This window comes from Euprymna scolopes, chromosome 1 (assembly GCF_053919585.1).
Source record: "Euprymna scolopes isolate OS-2025 chromosome 1, ASM5391958v1, whole genome shotgun sequence".
Classification (NCBI taxonomy): Eukaryota; Metazoa; Mollusca; class Cephalopoda; order Sepiida; family Sepiolidae; genus Euprymna; species Euprymna scolopes.
The window spans coordinates 149,531,646-149,544,925 of record NC_136482.1 but is presented as its reverse complement, the minus strand read 5'-3'; positions in this window follow the sequence as shown (position 1 = coordinate 149,544,925).

Genomic DNA, 13,280 nt, shown 5'->3' with positions numbered 1-13,280 from the left:
TTCATTTTTGGCAAGAACACGGCTGCAGCATGTGACATTGGTTACGAGTATGTTCGTAAGATATATGAGTATGCAAAAATTAAAGATTCAAACAGAACTCACGGTTTATAAAATGTTGAACATAAATACGGATGAAGGCACAGCATATATGCTTATATACAGAAGGAGAGTGAGAGCGAAATTGATAAAAAATTAAAGAATAGAAGCACATATGGAAGTATAGCAATTGAAAGAGATTTGGAGATTTTTTTAGTTTCGTGCGTGAAACATATGAGTAAGGAAATATGAAAACAACATGCATATAAATAAATATATCTACAATATAAAGGAATAAAAAGCGACACTATAAAAATATATACCATTGCCTATAGATGTCTTCGTTGATTCAATATGAAAGTTACATCAATTAGAGGCACAAGATATCTAAAACTCTTTATATCATAGTATTTCGAAGCCGAATGCTTCTCAGAAGAGGTGAGAAGATGATAGGTCACACATTAGGCATGCAATGTACAGCGATAGAGGAGGAATATAGCTGATATTACAAACAGGAAATAAGTCGACATCGCATATGCCTGATGTTACAAATCTATTTCCTTCCCTAAACAATGTCAATGTACTACCCTTTTCCGCTCACACATAATTATATAGATCCTTATGTAACTATCGCTAGCCGTCGCATATCAAATATGTTACCTAGCGTCTTCTCTCTAATTTATGTGACATCTTTATTGAATAAACGAATGAATGTATATGCATTAGTATATATTTTATATTATCGTGTTTTTGTCCTTCATATTATATGTAAGCTCCAAATCAATTTGATGAGCTTTAAATAATCCCGATAAACCTGCTCTTAAAGAATAGATCTTAATCTTTTACCGCCTCCATATATATATATATATATATATATATATATATATATATATATATATATATATAGTAATTTATAAAATATATATGGCGATTAAGCTACACTGAATATTCCGCGTTTCATTCACTCTAGGACTCTTGAGGCTGAAAAGTCCTAGAGTGGATGAAACGCGGAATATTCAGTGTATCTTAATCGCCATATATATTTTATAAATTACTAACTAGCTCTACCTACGTATTGGGCACTTTTGAAGTAAATACTTAAAGTTTACGAATAAATCTATACTTTCGTATATTAATTTTATGTGAGTAAATGAAGTAGTTATATATATATATATATATATATATATATATATATATATATATATATATATATATATATATATATATATATATATATATATATATATATATATATATATATATATATATATAATTATTACCATCATCTATGTAAATATATAAACGATAAAACCTAAGCAGTAAATTGTTTATGGCCTTATAGCGTAATGGATCAAGACGCTGGACTGGAATACATAAGGTCCGGGGTTCGATTCCTAATAACAGTCAAGCTACGCTGAAGAGGGGTAGGACCTCGAAACATGCATGTACGTAGATTACTGTTCTTAAAAAAATAATAAATAAATAAAAAAAATATTATTTGTTTACATTAAATAAAAAATGTGCAATTTTCTAAAAAAAAACACTCGATCTCCAAGGTGGAGACGCTAACCTTAATAACGATTAAAACATCAACAAGGAAAACTACACACACACACACATATATATATATATATATATATATATATATATATATATATATATATATATTAGCAGAAGCAACACACGTTGTATGCTATTAAATGATAATCATAATTCTTAAACCAATATCCTTATTTTTAATATTTCTTTATCTTCTGCTGGTGATCCGTTTATATAGTCGAATACAAATAAAGAACTGCACACGTTTTCCTATTTGTTCGCATGTAAGTTAGGGTACGTAAATAAGAAAGTGAGAGATTTTCATATGTATTTGCTGAATAATTATAATCAAACAAGATGGAGCTACCCACACGATCTATTCTATATTTCTTCTCCGTCATCTCTTTTTTATGGAAATACAAACACCCACAAAGGCAGATCCACTTATATAGTTTCAACAAGAAATGAATCGAATGGTAACTTATTGAAAAATATTAGAACTAGTTCGCTTTAGTTTCTGACTGAAACACAGCCATTTCTGGTAGAATCTACGAATTTGTAAGGTCAAAGAATAAATATATTTTTCAGAATGTTCAATATTAGTCATTCCCGCCAACATTTACTAACCATTTGCCGGTATTTGTTTTTTAGGTGTTATTTTAGTTTGGCATACAATCACAGGCACACACAGATAACGGTCATTTTATATAATATATTATTTTAATTTGAAACGATGTTTTGCTTACTAGCAACCTTCGGTTACAAGGATACTAAAGAGTCCGGATCAGTGTTTTTTTTTTACTTCGTAAATTATTAACGTATAATTTTAATTATGTATAATTAGAGATTTTTAAAATTTTACGGATGTTACACATTCATATATCGCTTAGGAGTACACGTGTATATTAAAACCCCGTTTTTATCATTTACAAGTAATTCTTATATAATAGATATTAATATTTTTGCAGTTTTCTAAACTTTCTAAAAATACGAAAACTCAAATATCAAATACACACATACATACATACATACATACATACATACATACAGAAACACACACACACGCATATATATATATATGTATATATATACATATATATATATTAATATATATATATATATATATATATATATTAGCCAAATAAAGAATATCATGTATAAGGACTCTCGCGTGTCTATAGAGAGATGAAGTGCACAGTTTGGTGTTAATGTGGAACTGTACGCAAAATTATTCGCGAGGAACTGAAGACGCGAAACGATTTTCGCGAAATTAGTCCCAAAGGATCTCAAAGAAGATCAGAAAGCAAGGCGATGATCGAGATGATAAATTCAGATCCCGCGGTTCTTGATGCTATGATAGTCTGAGATGAAAGTAGGATGTACTGCTATGCCCCAAAAATCAAGAGGCAAAGATCCCAGTGGAAACAGCCTGGCTGTCCTAGACCCAAGAAGGCCAGACAAAGCAAATATACCCAGAAACTCATGATGATCCCTTTCTTGCCCGCACTGGCATGATCTACACGCACTCGGTTTCCAGTCTACAATGGACAGACAGTCTACAAGGAGCACTATGTTTACGTTTTGGACGAGTTAAGAAAGGGACTCCTTTGGGAGAGGCCACTATTATTCAAATCGAGTCAGGGGTATTTCCACCACGTTAATGCACCATCCTTGTCAGAGTACATTTGATTAAGACGGGTATCAGGAGATGTCTTCACCCTTCCTATAGTACAGACTTTGCCCCTTGTTACTTTTTGCTATTGTGTAAGCTCAAGACAATTGAAGAGAAATAAGAGGCCGTGACGAGAGTCATTGACAAGTAAACACAAGAGGACTTCCATAAGACCTTCCAGAAGTTCTTAAAACGGTACAAAAGTGCATTGTAGCCGGAGGAGATTACTTCGAATGGTAGTAGAGTTTGATGCGTGTACTATCAATGAAAGTGTTCGTACGTAAAATGTCTAGAAACTTATGTAAGGCACCTCGTAATTTTCCCAAAAAATGTTTATTAGTTTATTTATTCTGAAGTAAGAATAAGAACGATTAGTTAACTATAAATAATTTACGTGACAGACTTAGCATCTACCCATATTGATGAAGGAGATTATACTGATTAAGTCGCGTAAAATTATACATTTAAATACCAGTTATGACAAGTTAAATGCAACGAATAGATGATGTTAATATAATTTATGTATGTTAAGAGAATTAAGACTTTTTTGTTGTTTTAATCTGGTTTCAACCAACTGAATTACGTATCAGAGGTTTGGTATCAAAATAAAACTCAAAAAAATCATTCAATCTGAAAATGACGTAAGATGCGATTGTAATAATATTCTTCAAAATATCACATAAAAGAAACAAAAGTAAAAATTATCCCAAAACTATTCGGGAAGTTGTATGCGGTCTGTGAAAGACAAATCCTTTGAAATCGTGGCAATGTTGACCGTGCTCGTCTCGAGTTGGCATCTTTGTAAACACAAGATTCAAACTTAGTTTACTTTTTATAAATATTTTCTCGGATATTTAATTTGGTTTTGTGAATTTGAATCTGTTTAGCGACTGAAATTATTAAAAAAAAAAAAATACTCCGCCAATTAACAAAATACATTTATTGCTTTAACAACTAAGTCCCTGATGTTACGAAGGTCAAACAAGGAACAACGGAGATGATGATGATGATGATGATGATGATGATGATGATGATGATTTTCAATGTATATTTATTCGAAACTGCCTGGGCTATTCCAAGCAGAGGGTAAAAACACTTGACATTCGAAAAAAGAAAGAACAACGTTCATATAACCATATGCGCAAATGCGCGACTCTTAACACCCTAAGAGATTTCTTGGTATTCGGACACGATTAATGTGTAGTATCTGTTCTAGAGTTTCACTTCAATTTTTTATTCTCACTTAGTAAATGAGAAATCCTTCACGACTGAGACATTTTTTAAAACAAATTTGTTCCTTTCTTCACATTAAAAAACGACCTTGGTGTCTAACTCTGCTTTCGTGGGGAGGCAAAGTAAATAGGAACTATATGCGCAAATGTAACTGTAGTATTAAACAATCATTTCTTACTAAATTTTGTGCCATCGAGTTTTTATAGTCATAGTGTTCTGTTTAGGCTCCGCTCTATAAAAGTGTAATTCGAGATTCATCTGCAATCCTTATATGTAGAAAGAAGTTAAATTTAATTATGTTTCTTCGAGCAGTATTAATACGATAGCGAACATCAGACGTATCAATTCATATCTTTCAATCGAATAACACGTTTATTTCAGAATGTAAATATCAATTTCTTTTGTGAATATAAATGTTTGTGGAAACGGCTTTAGTCCAACAGCGTTGGATAGTTTTGGAATCGATCAATACTATGTAATATTATCAATTTAATACTGACATACACACACCAACATTATTTATCAATTCATACTATCATTTTAATAGTTTGCGTTATTTATTAAGGCGGGTTTAACGCTTAGGATGGTATTTCTGTGTATATTCTGGTCCTATCAGTTGTGACCATCCCGAGAAATTGCATATTGAAAATCTCCTGAGGAGTAAGAATATTAATATACGTTTATATATAAGGACATAAAATGTCACTTAATTATTTTTTAAAATATTTTATTCATTTAAATAGTTTACACATGGCACAACTTTTGCTCGCCGTTTCAACAAAACAGCACGAGCGAAGATATCAATTTGGACCCAATAAAGCAAAATGAAATTATGTGGAACAAAATTTATTTTAAGCCAAAACAAAATAAAAACACGAAGCGCAAAACGAATATTAAATACGTCGTGAAAATATAAAATTAAACGCACGTCATTTTGCATACTATTTCATGTAATCTTCTATATTCGTACACAATCTGTATTTGTATTTGACAAAGCTATTATATTATGCAAGGGAGGTAATTCTGGCATGTGTTTATTTATGCGTGGAGATAATTAAGATTGAAACTTTTTTCCTTGTCTCTGTTTTTAACTCTTAAGGAATAGATTCTATAATTTTTCTTTGTCTATATAAATTTTTTCGAACTTTGCTATCATTTTCATGAGCTTTTTTTATTTTGCTATATTATTGGTGTTATTACTGGTCTTATAGTAATTTATTTATTCATATATTTAAAAAATATTTTGATGCATTTTTACAAGAAAAAGTTAATATAAAATATACAACTAGAATATATTAAACCCAGAGAACATATTAAACCGCCTACAATTGTAGAAAATGAAACATTATTAGTTTTACACTCTCCTTTTAATATTTATGGGCGAAACTAATTTTGATAGAAAAATTATGCTCATTAAACCGTATTTACCTCCTGAGAATATCTTACAGAAAATCTTCAATAAAAATAAAATAAAATTAAGTTCAAGCTGTAAAGATAACCTAGAAAACTGATTAAAAACACAATAAAAAGTCTGGAATAATAGACATCAATCAAAGCCAATGTATTTAAATTTGTTTACCATGTAGCTGCGTTAATAAATCAGATTGTCCTCTTAAAGATAACTGCTTATTCACTTCAGTAGTATATTTCTATAAAATAAAACTTAAATATTAAGAAATATTATGTTTCTATGGTTTGTATCAGGTTGGGGGGGACCCAAAGTACAAAGATAAAACAATACAATCCACATACTATCAATAGTTATGTGAGCAAAACCTTACACCAGCTTGGAAAATTAAAACAGCAAACAGGTGCCTATGTGTAACCTACTATGCGTATTATGTCTAAATGAGAAATTGTATATTATGAGATTTCGTGACTTTAATAAAAATATAAAACTTCTATTTATAGTAGGCATTATTATATACGGTGTCTCGTTAACTTAATTACTATCCTATGAATTTAAAAATAACTGATGCTTCAGATGGAACTCGTCTTATTCTTCAAATTTTAATTATTATTTATTAATAATGGTTTTATATTTTATATTATTATATAACAAGCAGTTCAGCCCTGCGTTGCTCGGGTCCATTGTACTGTCCATAACTTTATGTGCATATATATATATATATATATATATATATATATATATATATATATATATATATATATATATATATATATATATAAGTATTACTCATGCCACGGTATCCTTCATCTAAATTTAAAGTGTTTAAACCCAAAATTGATGGAGAAGCTCGTTAGAGTCTGCAAAAATTAATCTTTCTAAACTTTGACCTCTTGGATGCCAAATTTTTTGCCCCAAAACTGAAAACCATTTATGTAAAATTTCAGATGTTTATATTCAGAATTGGCTGAATAGTTTGCTGAATAGTTTAACTCTTTTGAACTTTAACCTCTTCGGCAGCCAAATTCTCGACCAACAACCGATTTTGAAGCTTGCCCTATATCTGAATGAAAAATTTTAAATGTTTAGATTGAAAAATTGGCTGAGTAATTTGGTAGATCCCGCAGAATTTTTTTTTAAAATTTGACCCCAATTTTGAACCCCAACTATTTATTGGCTGGGGCTCAAATCAAATTAAAATATTTAATCCATGTCCAAGTAACCTGCATCTAAAATTTCAAGTGACTAGACCCAAAATTAGCGGTGGAGTTTTGTAGAGTTTTCAAAGGTCAAATCGTTGTTTTTTTATCTCTTGACAGCCAGATTTCTGGTCGACAACCGATTAAGAAAATTTTCTCCAAATCTCTTATGATAAATCCTGTGTTTGTAGACTGAAAATTGACAGAGTAGTTAGGTAGGGGAATGTACACACAGACACACACAGAGACACAAACAGCCCATTTCACATTAAACATATATAGATTAAACAATCCATACACGATGGGGTTTAATGAGGGTAAAAATATTTCGCTCTCCCATACTTTTATTATTATTATCGAAATCGGTAGTATCGCCCATTTATTAAGCAAATTGATTGACACTTGCAGTATGTTAGGAACTCTCCCAAGAGTGAACACGCCTTAGATACGGCTCCGCAGTGACTTAATTTAAAATACATTGCATTGTAGAGAATTCACTGTTGATTTTATAACATGATCTGTAAATGATGGCTTTACTTAAAATTTATAATGCAAAAATTCAATACAAAACACACATTTTTTTTTCGAAAGCGACCGTTACTTTTCACAAAGACAACTGTTGATTTTATTAAATTTAATATAAATTATTTTTAGATAATTACTTGTATTAATTAATTTTTTATAACGCATAGAAATGTATGGAAGCGGTTTATGACATAAAATAATTAACGATGACAATATTTAAAGAATTTTAATAACTTTCTATAACGCATATTTATTACTTTATCATTGGAATCCTCCGTATTTTATTAAGTGTTTTCGGCAGCGCTGGTTTATCCTGAAATCTTTGTTTCAATATTAATAATTCAAATATGATAAACTATTATATAACCGTATAATAATTATATGTGTATATATATATGTGTGTGTGTGTGTGTGTATGTATGTGTGTGTGTGTGTGTGTGTGTGTGTGTGTGTGTGTGTGTGTGTGTGTAATTAAAAATAAGTTTAAGTAAGTTGCAATACAGGCGAGCACATATGACAAGCAGGGTCATATTTTTAAAATATAATAAAAATCTCATGAATTCTTTTTCTGAGAGAAAACATGTATTACTTAAATAAACAGGTTGGGACGATAACATTATCGCTGCAGACAAAACGACATGATTCCATTAATTGATGAAAACCGGTTAATTAATTGATGAAAACCGGTTAATTGATTGATGAAAACCGGTTAATTAATTGATGAAAACCGGTTAATTGATTGATGAAAACCGGTTAATTAATTGATGAAAACCGATTTTCTATTTTTTGTTACAGACCATCTACTAGTTTGCGAGTTGTGTTCAAATCCCAAGAACAACAGAAGCTTCTATCATGTCTGAAAGTGATACAATGTTCAACGACGAAGGTCGCAGACGGGTCGCTGTACAAGGTAAGTTCTTTACCGATCACAGTTATGGCAACAAAACCATTGCCACCACCCTCAGAATACGTCACTGAATTGCCACAGATAAAAAAGACGTGATCACGGTGGTGAAAACAAAGTTTATGGCCACGAGTATGGTCTTTGGTGTGGTTTCGAATGAGGCCCATATCATATCATCTCACAAATCGGCTCGAGAGTCTGTTTTACTGACCGAAAATTGAATCGTTTTTTCACAAAATAGCTGATAAGGTGATCTATAAACTTTAATATTTTTTTGAAATTTGGTCGAAAAATGAGTAAGCAATGAAGCTTTAGAGTAGTTATAAATGACTAAAACTGCCACTTAACCATACATTCGTACACTACCGGGTGTGTATGATAGAATATCATTGTTGAAATCAGTTAATTAATTAAAATATCTTCGAACAATATAATTAAAGAAACAACTGAAATAAATGGAAAATTAAATATATGCACGAAAGAAAGTGTAAACTAAACTTAAATTTTATTAAATTACGCGTGCAAATCTCCTCCACTTCCGTCACAGTACATAATTTACTCAGGCTAATTCTCTCTCTATTTTATGATCTGATCCTTATCTGGCATCAACTGAAATGGATGATTCTCGTCTTGGGGAAGCCTCGTGTTTTGACAAGCTTCTGGGCTTGACCGTTACTCCTGATCTGAAATGGAACACGTACATCAAATCTGTTGCCAAGGCCATTGGAAAAATAATGGGATCCTTCTATCGATACAGTAGATATCTCACTGCTGATGCAATTCTTTATCTATATAAGAGCCAGGTACGTCCAAGGATGGAGTGTTGTTGCCACATCTGGGCAGGAGCTGCAAGAAAGGAATTGTTCTGCCTTGATAGAGTTCAAAATAGCCTCCGTAGCCTCGTAGGTGATGTCCTTTTCTCTTCCCTGCAACCTCTACCGCACAGTAGAGATGTTGCGAGTTTGTCACTGCTTTATCGTTATTTTCATGTCAAGTACTCGACTGAGCTTGAATCTTTGCCTGCCCACGTCAAACATTCACAAGAGACACCCGTTTAGCTGGAAACACTCTCAGTAATTCCATCCACTCTTTACCTGTGCCTAAACCTAAACGTAGATTCCATGAACAAAGTTTTTTTCTTAGAAGTGCACGCCTGTGTAACTGTTTTCCGTTTTCCTGCTTTCTAGCTGACTGCAATTTGATTGTCTTCAAGTCCAACGTTAACGAGTTCTTGATGAGCCGTTCCACGTAAGTTAACAAATTTACTAAATTTCCATTACTAACGATTACTATAATTTTGCTAATTGACTACTGTACACTCTTAAGTCTTATCCTCGAGTAGTCTCTGTGCATTGATAAATGGTGGATGCTATGTAAAAAAAAATCTGTTAGGAAGCCATGTCAATCTTTTCTATGACCCATGTTCCTTAATAGTATCAAATTTTCGTTCTGAGTTTCGACTCGCGTTTTCAAACGTTATATTTGTTATACTTATCTTTCTAAAGTGCTACTGAGATGATGAAGAATTATCCAGATGATTTCTGTTTTATTACTATTTTAAAACACAGAACTACAACCAGGCTACACTTGGACGGATTCTTAGCTCGGTTCTATTTAATGTGAGAATAAACGATCTTTGATCGATGGATTTGGTTCTTCAACAATGAACACGGAGTGAATCATTTTTCATTTATGTTTCGATACCTTTTGTCGATTAAGGCGTGAACGTGTTAGCACATTTCGGTAAGGAAATTACAATTTTCAGTTCAGTTCTTCATAAAATGAAAGTAGAAAAGCATTTTTAAAATCCATTCTCCAAACGCTTAATTCATATCCATTTCAATATGTGAAACGTTCTGAAAGTTTCGTAACTTTTAAGGAAAATTTCATATTTTTTTTTACAATCTTTTATTTTCACTGCTCATTTTAACTTTCACCGTTTTTTTTTCAATATATATTTTCCTTAATGCTCCCCCTTTTATCGACTTTATAAAATCATGACCTTCTTCGTATACTTAACAATATATGACGGAAATATTCAAATCAGACTTGTGCAAATGCATAATGGCTTACCCTGCTTTAGCAAGCTTTTATTCTTAGCTCTTCAAAACCTGTGTTATGTGAAATCAATCTAAATACATCTTTTGATTTAGATATCTAAAGTGTATTTAAATGTGACAAGACACCAACTTTCACTTAATAAGTATAATACGAGTAGCCACTGATATTCCAAAATATTTCATTATTAAACATAACATAATCCTTACACGAGCAAATCAAAAATATTATACGTTGCCAAATAATTATAACAAACAGAACTCGTGGAAAAAGACCGTAAACGACCAGGTTCTCTCTGATTCTCTTTCCTCTGATCTTGCGCACGTGGTACAATGGGGAAAGAGGTGGCTGGTTACTGGTAATGCATTTAAAAATAAGCTTCTATTTTTACATCATCAACGCTCTAATGCTCATCTGACATCAATTGGAACGATTGACTCTCGTATTGGGGAGGCTTATTGTTTTGACAAGCTTCTGGGATTGAACTTTACTCCCGATCTTAAATGGAACACGTATATAAAATCCATTGCCAAGATCTCTAGAAAAATTGTAGGATCCTTCTACCGCTCCAGTAGATATCTCACTGCTGATAGAATTCTCTATCTATATAAAAGCCGCGTACGGCCAATGATGAAATACCGTTTCACATCGGATCAGGAGCTGCTAGAAGCAGCTTTTCCTGCCTTGATAGAGTCCAAAATAGACTTCGTATCTTAACGGGGATTCCATTTTCTCTTTACTGCAAGCTCTTTCCCATAGAAGAGCTCTTGCAAGCCTGTGTCTGATTCATCCTTATTTTCGTGGCAAGTACTCATCTTTAATCAATGCCCCCCTCGCCAAACTTAGACAAAAACACTCGTCTAACCAAAACAACTATCAACAATTTATCATACTCTTTATCCGTGCCTAAAACTAAATGTAGATTCCATGAACAAAGTTTCTTTCTTAAAACTGCACGCCTGTGAAACTTTTTTCCGTTTTCTTGCTTTCCAGCTGACTACGATCTAGTTGTCAAGTCCAATGTAAACAAGTTCTTGATGAACCGCCCCCTCTAAGTAATCTAATTTACAAAATTCACACTTCTTATGTTTACTACGCTATAATCATATTGACTAATGTATACCCATTAAGCCTTAACCTCGAGTGGCGCCCAGGCCTTGATAAGTGGCTATTCCTGTGTAAATAAAATAGAATAAAATCAATTAAAATAAAATAAAAAATAAATAACGACGAATTTAAAACATTTTAGCAAGTTCATTTTTAACCTTTAAAATCACAAAAGAATTGATTTTTCAAAAAAAACAAAATTTTCAATGAAATTCAACACCCAACACAATGTTGTTTGTTTTCTGAATAACTTTTTATATAAATTATAAAGGACGGATCTTAATTCACTTGTGCAGTTTTTCCAACTTTTTAAAAAGTACCTATAATCAAAGAAAATCTTACAGTCTGCTCTCAGCATGATATTTTTAATTATAAAATCAAATAGCGAATTTTAAACCGTAGACAGACAGCCATATATATATTTTTTTAAAATGTAAGGATGGGAAATGGTCTTAATGATGTTAACGGATAAAGAGCGACTATGAAGAGGAGTAATTCGCTTCTCATGAATTAATGTTTGCGATGATGACGTTTTTTATGACACTGGACATACGAACAATCGAATTAATATTTAGATTTAGTATTTTTAACTAGATCTGTAAACAGTTTTGCAAAGCTTGCTACACATAACGTCATTTTAATTTCGCTTTTTAATTTATATATATATGCATTTACATATATATATATATATATGCATTTACATATATATATATATATATATATATATATATATATATATATATATGCATTTACATACACTCTTAAATAAACTCAAATATATGTGGAGAAAAAAGCGATTAGATTTTTATAATTAAAGTAATTACAGTATAAACAGAAAATGTTAAAACATAATAGAAACAGGCATAATACATACATTGTAAATAAGCAGAATAAAAGTGGTTTTCTTATAAAACTATTGCTATAATTATGAAAGTTCACATATTTTGTTTAATTGTAAAAGAAAACTATTTTATAAAATGTAAAACATTACTAATTTTTATCCATTTTGTGAATGTGTATAAACAGACAAAATGTCTACAAATCTGTTTGGAGTATAATAAACCTCAAAATCTAACCCTTACCCACACTACTTTACTACCATCAATAAAATTATTTGTAAATGATTGTGCTATTTTCGATGATATTAACGATAATGCACACCAAACCATATGGTCCATGATATGATCTTAAACTATATCCGATGCCGAGGCCCTAGCTATCGGGCTTTGAGGAGTGTGGAGCAACCCCTTAATTGCCATTGCTTCCAGGTCTACTCTGACCCGGAGGGGTAGTACCTATAAGGGTTCCTAACTATGAGATAAGTAAAAACTGACTTGGAAAAAAAAACAAATATATCCTATTAAATTTCTTCAAAATAACTGGATGTGGCATTAAATAACCTAAAAAGGATTCATATGTCGTAAAACAAAAACAACCAACCAAAGAATGTTATTATTTGATGACTATGCTGTGAACTAACATAGAAAAGTCCTCACTCTTAAATATCTTTTTTGTTATTTCAGTAAATCATTGCGACACCAGATATAAGATCTTCTGTATAAGGACCTGACATCGCAATCGATTATGTCTCTATTCGGA